Genomic DNA, 9,224 nt, shown 5'->3' with positions numbered 1-9,224 from the left:
CTTTTTAACAATTTAATTCATAATTGTGATTATTAAAAATAATAAATACAAGGAAGTGCATTAAGCAAAAATCCAATAATGGTAAAACTTCGATATTTCCGAAAAAAAAAATTAAATTAAATTAATGTTATTTAAAATATGACTATTTTACCACAAATACTTTTAGAAATATTATAATACCTAATTAATATTTAGCCCAAAAACACCATTCCATTATAACATTTTCAGCCATAACCCTTTTTATTTATTTGCGAAACAAACGGCCGCAATGGTATATGGAGAATGTATAAATAAATATATTTCGATGGGTGCCAGAACCCTCGACTCTGGAGGCAATCTGCCGCAAATCGTGGGCGCATCCACGCCCCCCTGTGGCCTGGGAATTCTCCGTTCCATTCGCAGGCATTAGGCGGACAATAAATTGCGGCTTTGCCGGCGACATGAAGATGCTTTCTCGAGTGGCAAAAACAATCAGCGTGAGGGTGGGGCGAAGGTACTCACTTGAGTACAAGAAAACCGGTACAATCTGCCGCTGCTAGCTCACAATTTATTGTTCATTTATTCGCATTTAGAATGCATACTTACTTACAATATTGAACGACTCAGCAAGCACAAGGCCCCCATTTCCCCATTCCCCACATTTCCACTGATTGCTATAAATTTCAAATAGATTTTTGCATGGCGCTGATTGCATTGGCTTGTCCTGCTCCTGCTCCTGCTCCTGGTTCTGTTTTTTGTCCTGTTTCTGGTCCTTGTCCTCGCAGTCCTGGCCAGTCATTCGTAATTTCCCGAAACCGAATGGAAAATGAAATGGCGGCTCCCTCATTTCCCACTACTTGCCCTCCAACAATCATCATCCAAAACAATGTGTACTTAATTTCCTTTTCAAAGTTGCTCCCCGCACACTGTGAGAAAATTAGGCTAAAGATTTGTGAAGCCCTTGAAACTCTTTGAAACAAATGCATCTGATCTATACGATTTAAAAAACTGCAAATAAACTTAGCTTAAAATGCAAACTTATTTCTAACTTTAAATAATATTTGAAAATATTTATTTGAGTATTTATTATATTAAAACTCAAATTTAAATTGTAATAAAATGTAAAGATGAATATTACCAAAGCAATGTATAATATCCAAAAATATCAACACTGACTACCTACTTTAAACGGGAGGAAATTAAAAAGGTTGAGAAAGTAATTCCTAGCAGATTAAACTTCGTGCAGCCCATTTATATTAATATTGAAGCAATCTTTTTTGTAATGTATCCTTTATTATTCTCATTTCATTTTGTTTCGTTCCATTTCATTTGAACCTCTTAATGCTTCAGCAGAAACTCGGCGCGTGTTGAATATGAATCATGCTCTTCAAGTGCTTTCCATATTGATTGGACTACCCACACCCACACCCACTTTCACCCATTTTTCACCTGTCCATCGTGGCGCTTATTTTCCCCTTTTTGGCCATTGACTATTTTTGCCCTCCTATTGGAATGCAGCCGGGAGCAGCAGCCTGGAGCCACCGGGAGCATCAAATATTTTCCAATTTGGATTTCGCCCCATAATCCCCATTTCCATTTCCCATTCCCATTCCCATCCATCCATCCTCGTCCTTTTGCGAACGGAGTTGGGTTCTGAAGTACATTAATTTTCCGGCGAGGGGATGGCGGAATTTTTGAGAGGCATGCTCGTTTAATTAACATTTGCATGCAGCTGGGCCATTGGGGCATGCAACAAGTGGAGCCAATGGGGCCCAACCTTTGACCCCAGTCCCTGGGGGCTGCTTAGAACCGACTTTTTTAGCCCCCTCACTCAAAATCCTTTCTTGGCGCGACCAATTTTTGGGTTAGCCAAAAATATGGATACCATTGCAGTTCAGTTGTGTTGGATACACACTATTTCCAACTTATTATAATTTCAATTTTTTTAATGGCTTTCTGAACAAAAATTATTACTGAATTGTTTTTTTATTTCAAAAGGTATCAATATTCTAGCTTTCGTAACAAAAAAAATTACTGAAGTATAATATTTTCTTATTTTAAGTGGTATAAATTGTAAATGTTTGTTGAAATAATAATAACATATACAAAATACTCGCTTTCTTAACATAACAAATTACTAAATTCTTTCCTTATCTTAAGGGCCATTTTTTACGTGCTTTCTTAACAAAAAATGTTACTGAATTAGTTTTTTTTTTAAGGGGTATCATTTAGTTCTGTGTATTTCGCTTTAATTTCGGTATGTGCCAGGCATTCTAATTACATACAACATAAGGGCCAGATTTGCCATTTTTACGCGGCACGCACATTGGAGCTCGTCCTGCCCAAGACCCCTCCCCCAAACCTGCCTCTTTTTCCACCAACCCCCTTTTCCATATCTTCGCATTCATTAAATTTGTGATTTTTCCATATTTCCCCGTCGTTTCTTAGCTATGCTAAGCCTGAGTAGATTTGAATTTGAAAAAAAAATAAATATGGAGTGTAGCCATTTCATGGGGCACAGTTCATGGTGTGAGGGGCGGGGTCTGGAAATGTGGGCGTGGCAACGCGCAAGCATCTTTTTTTTTTGCGCTTCGCTTTGCCTGTGTTTATGCAAATATTTGTATTCCATTTGCATTTCAATAATTGAAATTTTTATTTCTTCAGCATTCTCGCTCTCGCTGTTCCGCATTTATTATGCGATTTTCTGGGCAAAAAAATAAATGTAATTTTTGTGAACTTGATTAAACATTGCGCCGGGGCACATAATCCACCATTTGTTTGCCAAACTCTTGACACAGATGCGAGGCCATCGAAATTGCCGGATAATCCCCGCCCCGCCCCCTCCCGCACTCATTTTTCACCCACAATTCAATTGCGTTTTCATAACTCAAGGGGAAAACTTTTCGTTTTACAAACGATTTTGCTGTGATCGATAGGTCAAGAGTATTGGGCTGAATAAATAATAATTAAACTGTACTAAAGTGAATTAAAAGTAATGATGTAATAAAAGCATTTTTTTTTGGAATGCCTAAAATGATTATTTTTTAATACATTTTAATATAAATGTTTAATTTACATCAGTTATTATATTTCTGTCAGTTAATATTCCCTAATTTTCTTTATAGCAGAGTTAGGTAGTAAAAGTTTATTTTAATTATTATAATTATCCTTTATAATATGCAATAGATATTTTTGTAATACATTATATACTAAAACCAAATATAATTTTTCTCACCAATTTGTAATAAAGGAAAATAGTTTTATTTACTAAAGTGAATTAAAAGTAATAATGTAACAAAAACATCTTACTTTTTGAATGCCAAAAAAAATTATTTGTTATAATTTTTAACATCACATATGTTAATTTTGTCAGTATTTCCTAATATAGCAACATCAGGTATTAAAAGTTTATTTTAAATATTTGTATTATCCTTGCCAGCCACTTCTTGCTTTTTCATTATTAATAGATATTTTTGTAAAAATCCAATCCAATTTGTAATAATTAAAACAAAAACAAAATAAAATATCCCAAAGTGTGCTTGTCTAAACAGAAAACCCTAGGTAAATTCCACATAAATCAGCAATACTCCTGGCGAACATGATGTGCATAGAAAAACCAAAATCGAGGTCTATGCTTATGTCAATCCAACCAGGAAATCCCATTGATGGGGTGGTAATGTGATCCCTCCGATTCGGGAGGCACTACCCATCCATCCATCCATCCATGCATCCATCCACCCAGGCAACCATCGACCCGACCATCCATTTATCAATCTATCCATCATTATCAGGCCACGCACCTCCAGCGGGAAGCACCTGTCTGTTCGTCCTTGTCTCCGCGGACCTCGTAATTGACAGGCAACGCCGCTTGATTAGTGACAGCCGAAGTGCGGAAAATGTGGGCGGGCGGTAAAATGTGGGTGGGGAAAACGCTATGATGCAGTGGCCATGTCTCGCTGAAAGTTCGCTGCGCTATTCGCTGCCATTTTTGGGCAACCACATGCAAAATGCAACGCTTAATTAAGCCACCATTAAAATGCGTCCCAAAATTCACACAGCTGTAAAAATGAGTAAGTGAGCATAGGGACACTGAAACATTTATCGCAAGATATTTAATTCTAATTTGTAATTTCTATTATATTTGAAGTAAATCTATGTGTGTTTTCAAAAAATATAATATAATTTTAATAACATTATACAAAAAATTTTGTTATCTAACTTTAAAAATAATAAAAAAAATAAATTACGTTTTAAGAATATCACAATATTTTGTTATAGTCGAATATAGCACAGATCTTAAATTTACAATTAAACAATATAACATTTTTTTCGGGTTAAAATTGTTGTTGATTTTATTATAGTTATTTATTTATAGTTTTGATTTTATTTGCGTTTAACCTAGGTTGGTATGTCACAAATCTCCGTGTATCTGTGTGTTGGCTAGATAGTGACAATATTGTTTGACGTCGCATCGGGGGAGTTGGCTTATATTTATATATATATATATATCCATATAGCATATCGGTGGTCGCCCGCGGCACACACAAGCAGTGCATGGTGCAGCCATATATTGATGTGATGCCTCTTGCATAATTCATTTTTAGCCAGCTTATCAAGTGTGGTGCATCATCATTTTGCTAGATGACAGACGTGAAAAAAAGAATGTTAGACACACAAGTAAAAATCCATCTTCCACACAGGGATCAACTGTCAAAATCAAAATCGAAGGCGAAAAAATGTCTTAAATTTTTTTTTGTATGCCCGCTTTAAATCAAAAGTCGGTAAATGCCTGCAGGATATATACTTTTGAGGGCGGGACGCTGTTATTTGAGGAGCTTTTAACGAGATTACATTCAGCTCACAAGAAGAATGATGGGCTAGTGACGTTGCATATTTTTAGAAGTAAATAGAGACTCAAAGGCATTTCGAATCGATGGGGAAGCAAAAAGGTATAGGGTTCCAGTGGGCTTTTGCTTTATAATTTTTCACCTACGCCCCTCGTTTTTTGTGTGGGTGTCAGTCATACAGAAAGACTTTTAAGGGAGTATCTCCACTTTAAAGGGTCAAAGGTGTGTGAAATGCAAATTAAAAGCCAGCAGTGTTATTGTAGATTCATTTTAAAGCTTATAAACCAATCGTTGGATTTTATTTATCATTACATTTATATTTTACTTAGCTTATAGATTTTCCACAAACCTTTGATGTTAAAATTTATTTAATTTGGAGCTCAGGACATCACATATCTATTTACCTACAGCTATTAAATTATGCAAAAACATATCTGGCGCTTATCCGTTCCTATACCGTTTTTTATTAAAAACATAAGCTTTGGGGTACAAAGCGATATGAATTGGTTTCCATGACATCTCATATTTGTATACTATTTTTATTGAATTCTTTGGAAAAATATTCGGCCAATATCCGTACATATATTTTAAAGCTCTATGGTTTAATATCGTTTGCTCTCGCGCATCAAACTAAAAGAAAAATAGAAAATTGAAAATGGTGCATATTTTTGTTTTAATTTTTCCATTTTGCAGCTTTTTGCAAGCGGTCATCCTTTGTTGCTGTTACCGTTGCTTTTGGTAGTTCCCAGTTACCAAAATGGGCAACAACCACCGCCGGCATTTCATAATGCTGCCTGCCGCTTATGTTCCAGCAAATAAATGAGCGCAAAATAGAGGAGCGGTACACAGGGGGAAATTTCGAAGCATGTTTTATTGCTAATTCAATTGACATAAATCCATAATATATATATATATATATATACAAACAGTTGAATGCCAAATTTAAACGGTTTAACTCCCAATTTGAATAATTAATCAAAGCACTTTTAATGAAGAATTTAGAAAACATAAATTGTTCCACAATATAAGAAAATATCTATCTGATAAGATAAATTTGAAATTAGCATCTTTTTTGAAAATATATTTTAGGGTTAAATTTCTCCCTGTGTAGAAGCGAGAGGAATGGGGCGCAGAAGGTGCTTTTCTGCGCGGCGGCTTGTGGTCGGCGCTTTTGAAATTAAGGAGCTGGGGAAAAAGTGGAGGTCCTTCGCCGCCATGGCGAGTTACACAATAAAAAGACCAATTTCTGTGGCGGCGGTGCAGCTGGGCCGTTTTGTCTAAGCCAACATGAAAATTTGCTTGAGCTTTGCCATTAACAAACAGCCGGCGGGAAAAAGCCAAAGTCGAAGCCAAATGCTTGGGACAACATCCTTCCCCAGTTTCTCCCTCTTGTTCAGCAGCCGATAATACAATGTATAATTTTTGCCTTTCTTCAGTTTTCTTTACATATTTTGCCCTTTACTTGGGCAGTATATTGCGTTCCATTGCCGTGTGATAAAAAAAATAAATAAAAAACGAAATTTGAAACCAAAACTAAAGTGAAAAAATATTTATATACTTATTATGAAGAAATATTAAATAAACATTTAAAATATGATATGTATTAAACCATTTTTAATTAAATATTTTATTTAAATATTGGGACTTGAAATTAATTTAGCTAAAATTCTCATTTAGTAAGTAGGAAGGATGAAAAAGTAAACCAATATTTTATAGCAAACTTTTAACTTCTTACTTTTATTTTAAGAAAGCATTATACAAAATTTGGTAACCTTTTAGAATGATTTTTAACATTTATATTAACATGTTTATTTAAAGCACCATGTTCTATTGTTCTATTGTAGCACATTTTTAAGTAAAGGTAATTTATGATTCGATTTTGCATACTTGAAAATGCCCACTGGTTTTTCAGTCTGTTTTTCGTGGTTTTTTTCACGTTTCGCCGTGGGCATTCAATTAAGCGGCTCGTTGGGTCCGTGCCCCATTACCCATTACCCATTACCCGATGCCCTTAACCCTCCACCGCCCCCCGTTGCTGGCCAAATATCGCCCCGAGCGGTCGGCTATTAGTTTGGTACGTTGTACAATGGACTATGGCAAATGCGGATGCGGATGCCTGATGGCCGATTGCTGCCGTACCAAATTAAATGCAGCGCCCAAAACTTTGTAATTGCCTGCACGCAAGATGGCGCCATTGGGGCTTTCATGGGTTAAGAGGCGAGTGGGTAAGAGGTAATGATGTTACATAAAGTAGAAACCCGTGTCATCGCCGCTATCACCTCGGTTTTGCCATCCAGACAATGGACACTGGATTGTGGTCAACCATTTTCCCGGCTGATTGGCGGTGATGGATGGATTGCATTCGGCGGCCAACTTATTGATTAAACGCATGGAACACTTTGCCAGAATGGAAATTGATTGCTGGCCACATGACATTTAAATCCTACTTCATTGATGACCATCATGGATTCAATTAAAAATTAAAATTGCAGCTGTATTTAAAACAATATTTGATTTGTGCGAGCGCTCACAAAAATTCAAACAAAATAGTTTCCAGAAAATGGTTGAGTAATTACAAAGATAAAAAAAACATTTTTGCATTACTATTTATATTTATTTGATTTGATTGCTTACAAAAATAGTTTCAAGCAAATTGTCAATTAAAAACGGATCTCTACTATCTATCATATACTCATTTATTATTCATTTTTCGTTAGACAACACATTACCAAGGTATAAAAACACATTTCTTTATATAAATAATAATTTGTGTACATTTTACTTTGGAAAAGTCTTTTCCTTTTGATTTTTATTAAAGTCCTTGTTTGGTTTGCTTAAATGTGAACTACAGAAGAAAATGCTAATTTTTCTGAGCCTGCGGGTTTTGGTTTGGGTTTTCCGGTCTGCCGCAAATGTCCACTGTGACATGTGGATTTTAGTGTTGCTATATCGCTTTTGTGGCTGGCTTGGTTTATTATCAGCCATGCCACCCATTTCCCTGCCTTGGCCCTTTTTTTTTGTTTGCTGGCAGTCTCGTTCCTGGCATTTGTTAATATCGCTGGCTTAACTAAGTCGGAATGACTTTTATATGATTTTCGGTGCACTCCCCTTTCGCCCATTTAGTCGTGTGTGTGGTTGTACAAGCTTTTCGATTGCCATTACGAAACTGAAATGGTCGTAAAAATACCGCAGCAACTTGTCCTTGTCCTTGTCCTTGTTCTCGTTCTCGTTCGTGTCCTTCCACGTCTATGTGGCCACCACCTCCTTTGATGTTCCTTTGGCAGCCATTCAGCCTCAGCTTCAGCCTCAGCCTCCTTCATCCCCGCCAAGTAATGAAAAGCGCGTTAAACCGCAATGCGTGCTGTTGTCTATTCCACACGCATACATATATTTATATATGGGTACACAGAAGGAACATAATTCATTTTAAATTCAAAACAATAACATGTACAAAATTAATAACCTATACTAAATAATTCGTGTTATATGTAGTAAAATGGAATATCTGACTATTGAATTCAAAATGTTGTGTTTAATATTTATTTATTTATTTATTATCAAATAAGCAATAAAATAATATTTAAAATAAATATTAAAAAAGCATATTAGAATATTTATTTAATATTTTAATTAATGGAAAATAGTCAAATGAAAAATTAAAAAAAATTTTAAATATTTTATTTTAAATTAACTAAAACCGAATGAAAACCAAAGCAATAAACATTTAAATTGAGTCCAAAATATTTGGACTATGCTTTTTTTACCTGTGTACTTAACCACAAATAATTTACAATTTATATTTTCAAGCAAGAACTTTACTAAGCATCTTACCTCAAATCATTGCATTTTCTCTGTGTATAAACACCCATGGAAACCCAGCCACACACATGTGCTTTTCTGTGGGTTAGCTGCCACGCCCTCTTACATCAGCGAAGTAAATTGCTAGCCCAGCTCGGCATTTAATTTGATCTTTTGTTTGATTGTGCGCGTTTCGCTTTAATTGAATTTTATGATGATGCTGCAACACTCACACAGACACACAATAGGATGAACCCATAGAAAGCTATAAATTTTAAAGATAAAATAATTGCAAATGTATTTATTTTTATTAGTGTTTTGTTATAATTAAAGGCTTTATATAATTTGAACAAGGCAAACATGGTAGATTTATTCTAACATAATTCGAAAAAATCAAAATCATTCTAAAGTAAATTTTTATATTAAACATTTAGCGCAGGTTCACCCCAATCAACTAGCTTACATCTGGATTACATTATTGTATTATTGTACAATATAAAAAGCAAAAGTTGAGCTAGCTTATCTTTTAGGTATTCACCACACACTCATTTGCAGCCACTGAAATGTAATATGATATTCATATTCCATTACGCAGTGGTT

This window comes from Drosophila gunungcola, unplaced genomic scaffold, assembly GCF_025200985.1.
Source record: "Drosophila gunungcola strain Sukarami unplaced genomic scaffold, Dgunungcola_SK_2 000084F, whole genome shotgun sequence".
NCBI lineage: Eukaryota > Metazoa > Arthropoda > Insecta > Diptera > Drosophilidae > Drosophila > Drosophila gunungcola.
Note: the sequence above shows the minus strand (reverse complement) of the source record.